Genomic DNA, 8,903 nt, shown 5'->3' with positions numbered 1-8,903 from the left:
ACAGTCTTCCTGGCAGTATCTCCCAGACAGTCTCCCTGGCAGTATCTCCCAGACAGTCTCCCCTGTCATCTGCCATAACACTGGCAGCATCTCCCAGACAGTCTCCCTGGCAGTATCTCCCAGACCGTCTCCCTGGCAGTATCTCCCAGACAGTCTCCCTGGCAGTATCTCCCAGACAGTCTTCCTGGAAGTATCTCCCAGACAGTCTCCCTGGCAGTATCTCCCAGACAGTCTTCCTGGCAGTATCTCCCAGACAGTCTTCCTGGCAGTATCTCCCAGACAGTCTCCCTGGCAGTATCTCCCAGAAGGTCTTCCTGGAAGTATCTCCCAGACAGTCTCCCTGGCAGTATCTCCCAGACAGTCTTCCTGGAAGTATCTCCCAGACAGTCTCCCCTGTCAGCTGTTATAACACTGGAGGTACAGTGGAAAGAGAAAGTATGTGAACCCTTTGGAATTACCTGGATTTCTGAATAAATTGCTCATAAAATGTGATCTTATCTTCATCTAAGTCACAACAACAGACAAACACAGTCTGCTTGAACTAATAACACAAACAATTATAATTGTTCATGTCTTTATTGAACACACCATGTAAACATTCACAGTGCAAGGTGGGAAAAGTATGTGAATCCTTGGATTTAATAACTGGTTTACCCTCTTTTGGCAGCAATAACCTCGACCAAACGTTTTCTGTAGTTGTGGATCAGACCTGCACAGCGGTCAGGAGGAATTTTGGACCATTTCTCTTTACAAAACTGATTCAGTTCAACAATATTCTTGGGATGTCTGGTGTGAACTGCTTTCTCAAGGGCATACCACAGCTTCTCAATGGGGTTGAGGTCAGGACTCTGACTGGGCCACTCCAGAAGGCGTATTTTCTTCGGTTGAAGCCATTTCTGATGGGTCGTTGTGTTTTGGGTCGTTGTCCTGTTGCATCACCCAACTTCTGTTGATCTTCTATTGGAGGACAGATAGCCTTACATTCTCTTGCAAAATGTCTTGATAAATTTGGGAATTCATTTTCCCATCGATGATAGCAAGCTGTCCAGGCCCTGAGTCAGTAAAGCAGCTCCAAACCATGATGCTCCCTCCACCAGACTTTACAGTTGGGATGAGGTATTGATGTTGCTGTGCTGTTGCCTTTTTTTCTCCACACATAGTGTTGTGTGTTCCTTCCAAATAACTCAACTGTAGTTTCATCTGTCCACATAATATTTTGCCAGTAGTGCTGTGGAACATCCAGATGCTCTTTTACGAACTTCAGACGTGCAGCAAAGTTTTTTGGGGGGACGGCAGTGGCTTCTTCCTTGGTATCCTCCCATGAACACCATTCTTATTTAGTGTTTTACGTATTGTAGACTCGTCAACAGAGATGTTAGCATGTTCGGTAAGTCTTTAGCTGACAGGATTCTTCTTAACCTCATTGAGTATTCTGCGTTGTCATCTTTACAGGACGGCCACTCCTAGGGAGAGTAGCAACAGTGCTGAACTTTCTCCATTTAAAGACAATTTGTCTTTCCGTGGACTGATGAACATCAAGGCTTTTAGAGATACTGTTACCTTTTATGCAAGTGTCAGGATAATCCTGTTCATTTACCAATTCAATTCTGTTACTCTCAGTCTGTTATATCAGGATTTGTAAGACACTGATAGAAACGAAAACAGACAGAGGCCCAGTCTACCAAAGTTAAATGATTATTCACGGGAACGTTCTGACGTGTACAGTACAGGACCTTCAATTTATAGCGACACACATACTTCCACACCAACCATCAAATTTGCCTGCCAATAGAGCCTAGGGGAGTACGTGAGAATAGTGTCTTCCTCCCCTCCCCTAAGGTAGGGAGAGACCTGGGACTGGGAAGTTCTCAGTGTCCCAGCCAAGGTCTCCCCGGATCTGGCTCAGACAGATAGTCTGTTCTCAGAACACTAGACACATTGTTCCCAAATGTTGATTTTGACTAAAACCACACACAGTTTTATAATATAATCATCGAATGAGTCTAAACACTTACACACATGTATTATAATAATCTAATGATTCAAAATAAGTTCATACAATCACATGGTATCAGACCTATGGTATCAGACCTATGGTTTCATACAATCACATGGTATCAGACCTATGGTTTCATACAATCACATGGTATCAGACCTATGGTATCAGACCTATGGTTTCATACAATCACATGGTATCAGACCTATGGTTTCATACAATCACATGGTATCAGACCTATGGTATCAGACCTATGGTTTCATACAATCACATGGTATCAGACCTATGGTTTCATACAATCACATGGTATCAGACCTATGGTTTCATACAATCACATGGTATCAGACCTATGGTTTCATACAATCACATGGTATCAGACCTATGGTTTCATATAATCACATGGTATCAGACCTATGGTTTCATACAATCACATGGTATCAGACCTATGGTTTCATACAATCACATGGTTTCAGACCTATGGTTTCAGGACTGTAACATTCTAATCATTTATTAGAACACATTTCCTTATCAACAAGTCAACAATTCTTAGGTCTTCTGAGATTTATTTTGTTCGAGGCATGGTACACATCAGGCAATGCTTCTTGTGAATAGCTGTTTTTTATAGGGCAGGGCAGCTCTAACCAACATCTCCAATCTCGTCTCAATGATTGAACTCCAGGTTCGCTGACTCCTGACTCCAATTAGCTTTTGGAGAAGTTATTAGTCTAGAGGGGTTCACATACTTTTTCCAACCTACACTGTGAATGTTTAAATTATGTATTCAATATAGACAAGAAAAAGACAATAATTGATGTGTTATTAGTTTAAGAACACTGTGTTTGTTGGCAGGGTAGCCTAGTGGTTAGGACGGTGGACTTGTAACCGGAAGGTTGCAAGTTCAAATCCCTGAGCTGACAAGGTACAAATCTGTCGTTCTGCCCCTGAACAGGCAGTTAACCCACTGTTCCCAGGCCTTCATTGAAAATAAGAATTTGTTCTTAACTGACTTGCCTAGTTAAATATAAATAAATAAAATATTGTTGGGACTTAGATGAAGAGCAAATCTAATTTTACGACCAATTTATGCAGAAACCCAGATCATTCCAAAGGATTCACATACCTTTTCTTGCCACTGTAGTTTCCTATGGGCCGTGGTCAAAAGCAGTGCACTATATACTATAGAGGGAATAATATAACATGTGAGGTCCACCCCAAACCTTTCAGAATGGTAATTTCCCCATGGCAGCGTTCTCTGCCCCCCCCCCCCCCACCCCCCACCACCAAGACAACAACCCAATCCTAGAGCCATTGATGTCGCAGGTCTTCACAAATTCAAAATGTCATCAAATGTCAACATGCACCGGAGATGATGGTAGATTAATGTCAGCGTTCTCTGCCCCCCCCCCCCCCCACCACCGGAGATGACGGTATATTAATGGCAGCGTTCTCTGCCCTCCCCCCCCCCACCACCGGAGATGACGGTAGATTAATGGCAGCGTTCTCTGCCTCTCCCCCCCACCACTTTCTTTCTAGAAGGCCAGCATCCCGGAGTCGCCTCTTCACTGTTGACGTTGAGACTGGACAGAGGAACTCTGCCTAGAAGGCCAGCATCCCGGAGTCGCCTCTTCACTGTTGACGTTGAGACTGGACAGAGGAACAGCATCCCGTAGTCTCCTCTTCACTGTTGACGTTGAGACTGGACAGAGGAACTCTGCCTAGAAGGCCAGCATCCCAGAGTCGCCTCTTCACTGTTGACGTTGAGACTGGACAGAGGAACTCTGCCTAGAAGGCCAGCATCCCAGAGTCACCTCTTCACTGTTGACGTTGAGACTGGACAGAGGAACTCTGTCTAGAAGACCAGCATCCCGGAGTCGCCTCTTCACTGTTGACGTTGAGACTGGACAGAGAAACTCTGTCTAGAAGACCAGCATCCAGGAGTCGCCTCTTCACTGTTGACGTTGAGACGGGTGTTTTGCAGGGTACTATTTCATGAAGCTGCCAGTTGTGACTTGTGAGGCGTCTGTTTCTCAAACTAGACACTCTAATGTACTTGTCCTCTTGCTCAGTTGTGCACCGGGGCCTCCCACTCCTCTTTCTATTCTGGTTAGAGACGGTGTGCGCTGTTCTGTGAAGGGAGGAGTGCATGGAAAAGCCTTCATTTCTCAGAACAAGAATCGACCGATGAGTTTCAGGAGAGGGTTATTTTGTTCTTGGCCAGATACTCAACTAGTCTAAAGAAGTGATGCTACTAGTACTGATGCTCCAGATACTCAACTAGTCTAAAGAAGTGATGCTACTAGTACTGATGCTCCAGATACTCAACTAGTCTAAAGAAGTGATGCTACTAGTACTGATGCTCCAGATACTCAACTAGTCTAAAGAAGTGATGCTACTAGTACTGATGCTCCAGATACTCAACTAGTCTAAAGAAGTGATGCTACTAGTACTGATGCTCCAGATACTCAACTAGTCTAAAGAAGTGATGCTACTAGTACTGATGCTCCAGATACTCAACTAGTCTAAAGAAGTGATGCTACTAGTACTGATGCTCCAGATACTCAACTAGTCTAAAGAAGTGATGCTACTAGTACTGATGCTCCAGATACTCAACTAGTCTAAAGAAGTGATGCTACTAGTACTGATGCTCCAGATACTCAACTAGTCTAAAGAAGTGATGCTACTAGTACTGATGCTCCAGATACTTAACTAGTCTAAAGAAGTGATGCTACTAGTACTGATGCTCCAGATACTCAACTAGTCTAAAGAAGTGATGCTACTAGTACTGATGCTCCAGATACTCAACTAGTCTAAAGAAGTGATGCTACTAGTACTGATGCTCCAGATACTCAACTAGTCTAAAGAAGTGATGCTACTAGTACTGATGCTCCAGATACTCAACTAGTCTAAAGAAGTGATGCTACTAGTACTGATGCTCCAGATACTCAACTAGTCTAAAGAAGTGATGCTACTAGTACTGATGCTCCAGATACTCAACTAGTCTAAAGAAGTGATGCTACTAGTACTGATGCTCCAGATACTCAACTAGTCTAAAGAAGTGATGCTACTAGTACTGATGCTCCAGATACTCAACTAGTCTAAAGAAGTGATGCTACTAGTACTGATGCTCCAGATACTCAACTAGTCTAAAGAAGTGATGCTACTAGTACTGATGCTCCAGATACTCAACTAGTCTAAAGAAGTGATGCTACTAGTACTGATGCTCCAGATACTCAACTAGTCTAAAGAAGTGATGCTACTAGTACTGATGCTCCAGATACTCAACTAGTCTAAAGAAGTGATGCTACTAGTACTGATGCTGCAGATACTCAACTAGTCTAAAGGCAGCCAGTTTTATTGCTTATTTAATCAGAACAACAGTTTTCAGCTGTGCTAACATAATTTCAAAAGGGTTTTCTAATGATCAATTAGCCTTTTAAAATGATGAACTTGGATTAGCTAACACAATGTGCCAATGGAACACAGGAGTGATGGTTGCTGATAATGGGCCTCTGTACACATCCCGTTAAAAATCTGCCGTTTCCAGCTACAATAGTCTATTAAAACATTAACGATGTCTACACTGTATTTCTGATCAATTTGATGTTATTTTAATGGAAGTAGGAGGGAAGCAGGATGTTATTTTTAAACAAGGACATTTATAAGTGACCCCAAACTTTTGAACGGTAGTGTGTGTTTATGTAAGGGAAAGGGTGCCATTTGGGACACAACCGTGCTTTGGCTCTACATGCTTTCAAATGGCAGATCTGGTGAACAGACACAATACTAACTAATACAAGGGATACATGTATTTCAGTGTGTGTGTATGAGAGAGAGAGAGCGAGAGAGAGAGAGTGTGTGTTTCTGTGTGTGTGTATGAGAGAGAGAGAGAGTGTGTTTCTGTGTGTGTGTATTAGAGAGAGAGAGCGAGAGGCGAGAGAGAGTGTGTTTCTGTGTGTGTATGAGAGAGAGCGAGAGGGGGCGAGAGAGAGTGTGTTTCTGTGTGTGTGCATGAGAGAGAGAGAGAGGGCGAGAGAGAGAGTGTGTTTCTGTGTTTGTGTATGAGAGAGAGAGGGCGAGAGAGAGAGAGTGTGTTTCTGTGCGTGGCAGGCTGAAGAGGCTGAGGGTGAGTGCATCGTGACTGGGTGGTGGTTTGAGTGGGCGTAGGGGAGTAGGGTGGCGGTGGAAGTCGTGTGGTGTGTGTGTGTATGTGAGAGTGTTGAGCTACGTTGTGGGAGAGCAGATACAACTCTGTTAGATATTTTCTTCTATATTATAAAACCGCTGAGAATAACAATCAACGCAGGAAAGAAAGAGATAGCAAAACAAAGAGAGAGAGATAGCAAAACAAAGGGATAGAGATAGCAAAACAAAGAGGGAGAGAGAGAGACAGCGAAACAAAGAGAGAGAGATAGCTAAACAAAGAGAGAGAGATAGCTAAACAGAGAGAGAGAGAAAGCAAAACAGAGAGAGAGAGAGAGAGATAGCAAAACAAAGAGGGAGAGAGAGAGATAGCAAAACAAAGAGAGAGAGATAGCTAAACAAAGAGAGAGAGATAGCTAAACAGAGAGAGAGAGAGAGAGATAGCAAAACAAAGAGAGAGAGATAGCTAAACAAAGAGAGAGAGATAGCAAAACAAAGAGAGAGAGATAGCAAAACAGAGAGCGAGAGAGATAGCAAAACAAAGAGAGAGAGATAGCAAAACAAAGAGAGAGAGACAGCAAAACAGAGAGAGAGATAGCAAAACAAAGAGGGAGAGAGAGAGATAGCAAAACAAAGAGAGAGAGATAGCTAAACAAAGAGAGAGAGAGAAAGCAAAACAGAGAGCGAGAGAGAGAGATAGCAAAATAAAGAGAGAGAGATAGCAAAACAAAGAGAGAGATAGCTAAACAGAGAGAGAGAGAAAGCAAAACAGAGAGAGAGAGAGATAGCAAAACAAAGAGAGAGAGATAGCAAAACAGAGAGAGAGATAGCAAAACAGAGAGAGAGAGATAGCAAAACAAAGAGGGAGAGAGAGAGATAGCAAAACAAAGAGAGAGAGATAGCTAAACAAAGAGAGAGAGAGAAAGCAAAACAGAGAGAGAGAGAGAGAGAGAGAGAGATAGCAAAACAAAGAGAGAGAGACAGCAAAACAAAGAGAGAGAGATAGCTAAACAAAGAGAGAGAGAGAGAGATAGCAAAACAAAGAGAGAGAGATATAGCAAAACAAAGAGAGAGAGAGAGAGATAGCAAAACAAAGAGAGAGAGAGAGATAGCAAAACAACGAGAGAGAGAGAGAGAGAGAGAGAGAGAGATAGCAAAACAAAGAAAGAGAGAGAGATAGCAAAACAAAGAGAGAGAGAGAGAGATAGCAAAACAAAGAGAGAGACAGAAAAACAAAGAGAGAGAGAGATAGCAAAAGAAAGAGAGAGAGAGATAGCAAAACAAAGAGAGAGACAGGAAAACAAAGAGAGAGACAGGCAAACAAAGAGAGAGAGGGAGAGATCGGAAAGGAGAGAATGAAGACACGATGATATGAAGACAGGAAGGGAGATAGAAGAATAGAAGTAGAACAGAATGTCAAAGTAGACTTCCACCTCCACTCTGCTCGACTCGTGGATAACTCAGGTAAACAACGGCAACTTCTGCATTAACTTACACTGCACTGTATACACAAAGAGGTCTCGGCTGTCAATGTCTGTTCCAGTCATGATTACATTAATGACATTTAATTCACTTTCTCTTTGTTGCTTTTGTTCTGCATACTACATTACTGCCTCTTCAATTTTACGACTCCCTAATTTTAAAGATGAAAGCTCGTAATGCGATTTTTCCCTCTCATTCCCTCTCTCAAACGTGCACCTCTTGGTGTCCCCCAGGATAGAGTTTGTAAAACGCTGCATTAGGGCCTACTAGAGTCGTCTGAGTGGTATCTTTGATGTTGTTCGTTAGGGCTGGGAATTTGCGCAGGGGGACCTCACGATATGATTTCAGCACCATACTTTGGTGCCGACACGATATGTATTCTCACGATTCTATATGTATTACGAGATTGATACTGGGATTTGATTGCGAATTGATATTCCAAACATATTTCTCACCGTGTGTCTGCTGCAGAGAGACAAGAGAAAATGAGTTTTGATCAGTCATGGAAATAAAAGTGCTGAAAATATGTTTGTTTATGCTAAAGAAGATGGAGAACTATAAGATAAAAAGGTTTTAGGTACAGACTACTTAAACTAGCTGACGCTACCTAGCAACATAAATATAATATCATCCAAAAATATATCAAGCTATGTAACTGTATGGACCCCCCCACTCCCTCCGTCACCATTGGTCATTGATCATGCCTGAGTCTTTCATGGGAGACTTTTGATATTCCCGGGTTGGCAGCGTAGCCTAGTGGTTAGAGCGTAGAGGCGGCAGGGTAGCCTAGTGGTTAGAGCGTAGAGGCGGCAGGGTAGCCTAGTGGTTAGAGTGTAGAGGCGGCAGGGTAGCCTAGTGGTTAGAGTGTAGAGGCGGCAGGGTAGCCTAGTGGTTAGAGTGTAGAGGCGGCAGGGTAGCCTAGTGGTTAGAGTGTAGAGGCGGCAGGGTAGCCTAGTGGTTAGAGTGTAGAGGCGGCAGGGTAGCCTAGTGGTTAGAGTGTAGAGGCGGCAGGGTAGCCTAGTGGTTAGAGTGTAGAGGCGGCAGGGTAGCCTAGTGGTTAGAGTGTAGAGGCGGCAGGGTAGCCTAGTGGTTAGAGTGTAGAGGCGGCAGGGTAGCCTAGTGGTTAGAGTGTAGAGGCGGCAGGGTAGCCTAGTGGTTAGACCGTTGGACTAGTAACCGAAAGGTTGCAAGTTCAAATCCCCGAGAACAGGCAGTTAACCCACTGTTCCTAGGCCGTCATTGAAAATAAGAATTTGTTCTTAAATTACTTGCCTAGTTAAATAAA

The 8,903-nt window shown here is 43.4% G+C and overlaps 1 protein-coding gene across 2 annotated transcripts in view; it reads left to right on the top strand.

Annotated features, from left to right (window-relative positions):
• The window catches only part of LOC109886971 (small G protein signaling modulator 2), a 196,417-nt gene that overhangs the window by 114,954 nt on the left and 72,560 nt on the right, over window positions 1-8,903 (top strand). The gene's annotated exons all lie outside the window — the stretch shown is intronic.

The sequence above is a fragment of the Oncorhynchus kisutch genome, linkage group LG15 (assembly GCF_002021735.2).
Source record: "Oncorhynchus kisutch isolate 150728-3 linkage group LG15, Okis_V2, whole genome shotgun sequence".
In the NCBI taxonomy this organism is placed as follows: Eukaryota; Metazoa; Chordata; class Actinopteri; order Salmoniformes; family Salmonidae; genus Oncorhynchus; species Oncorhynchus kisutch.
This window is presented reverse-complemented; position numbering and strand designations above follow the sequence as displayed.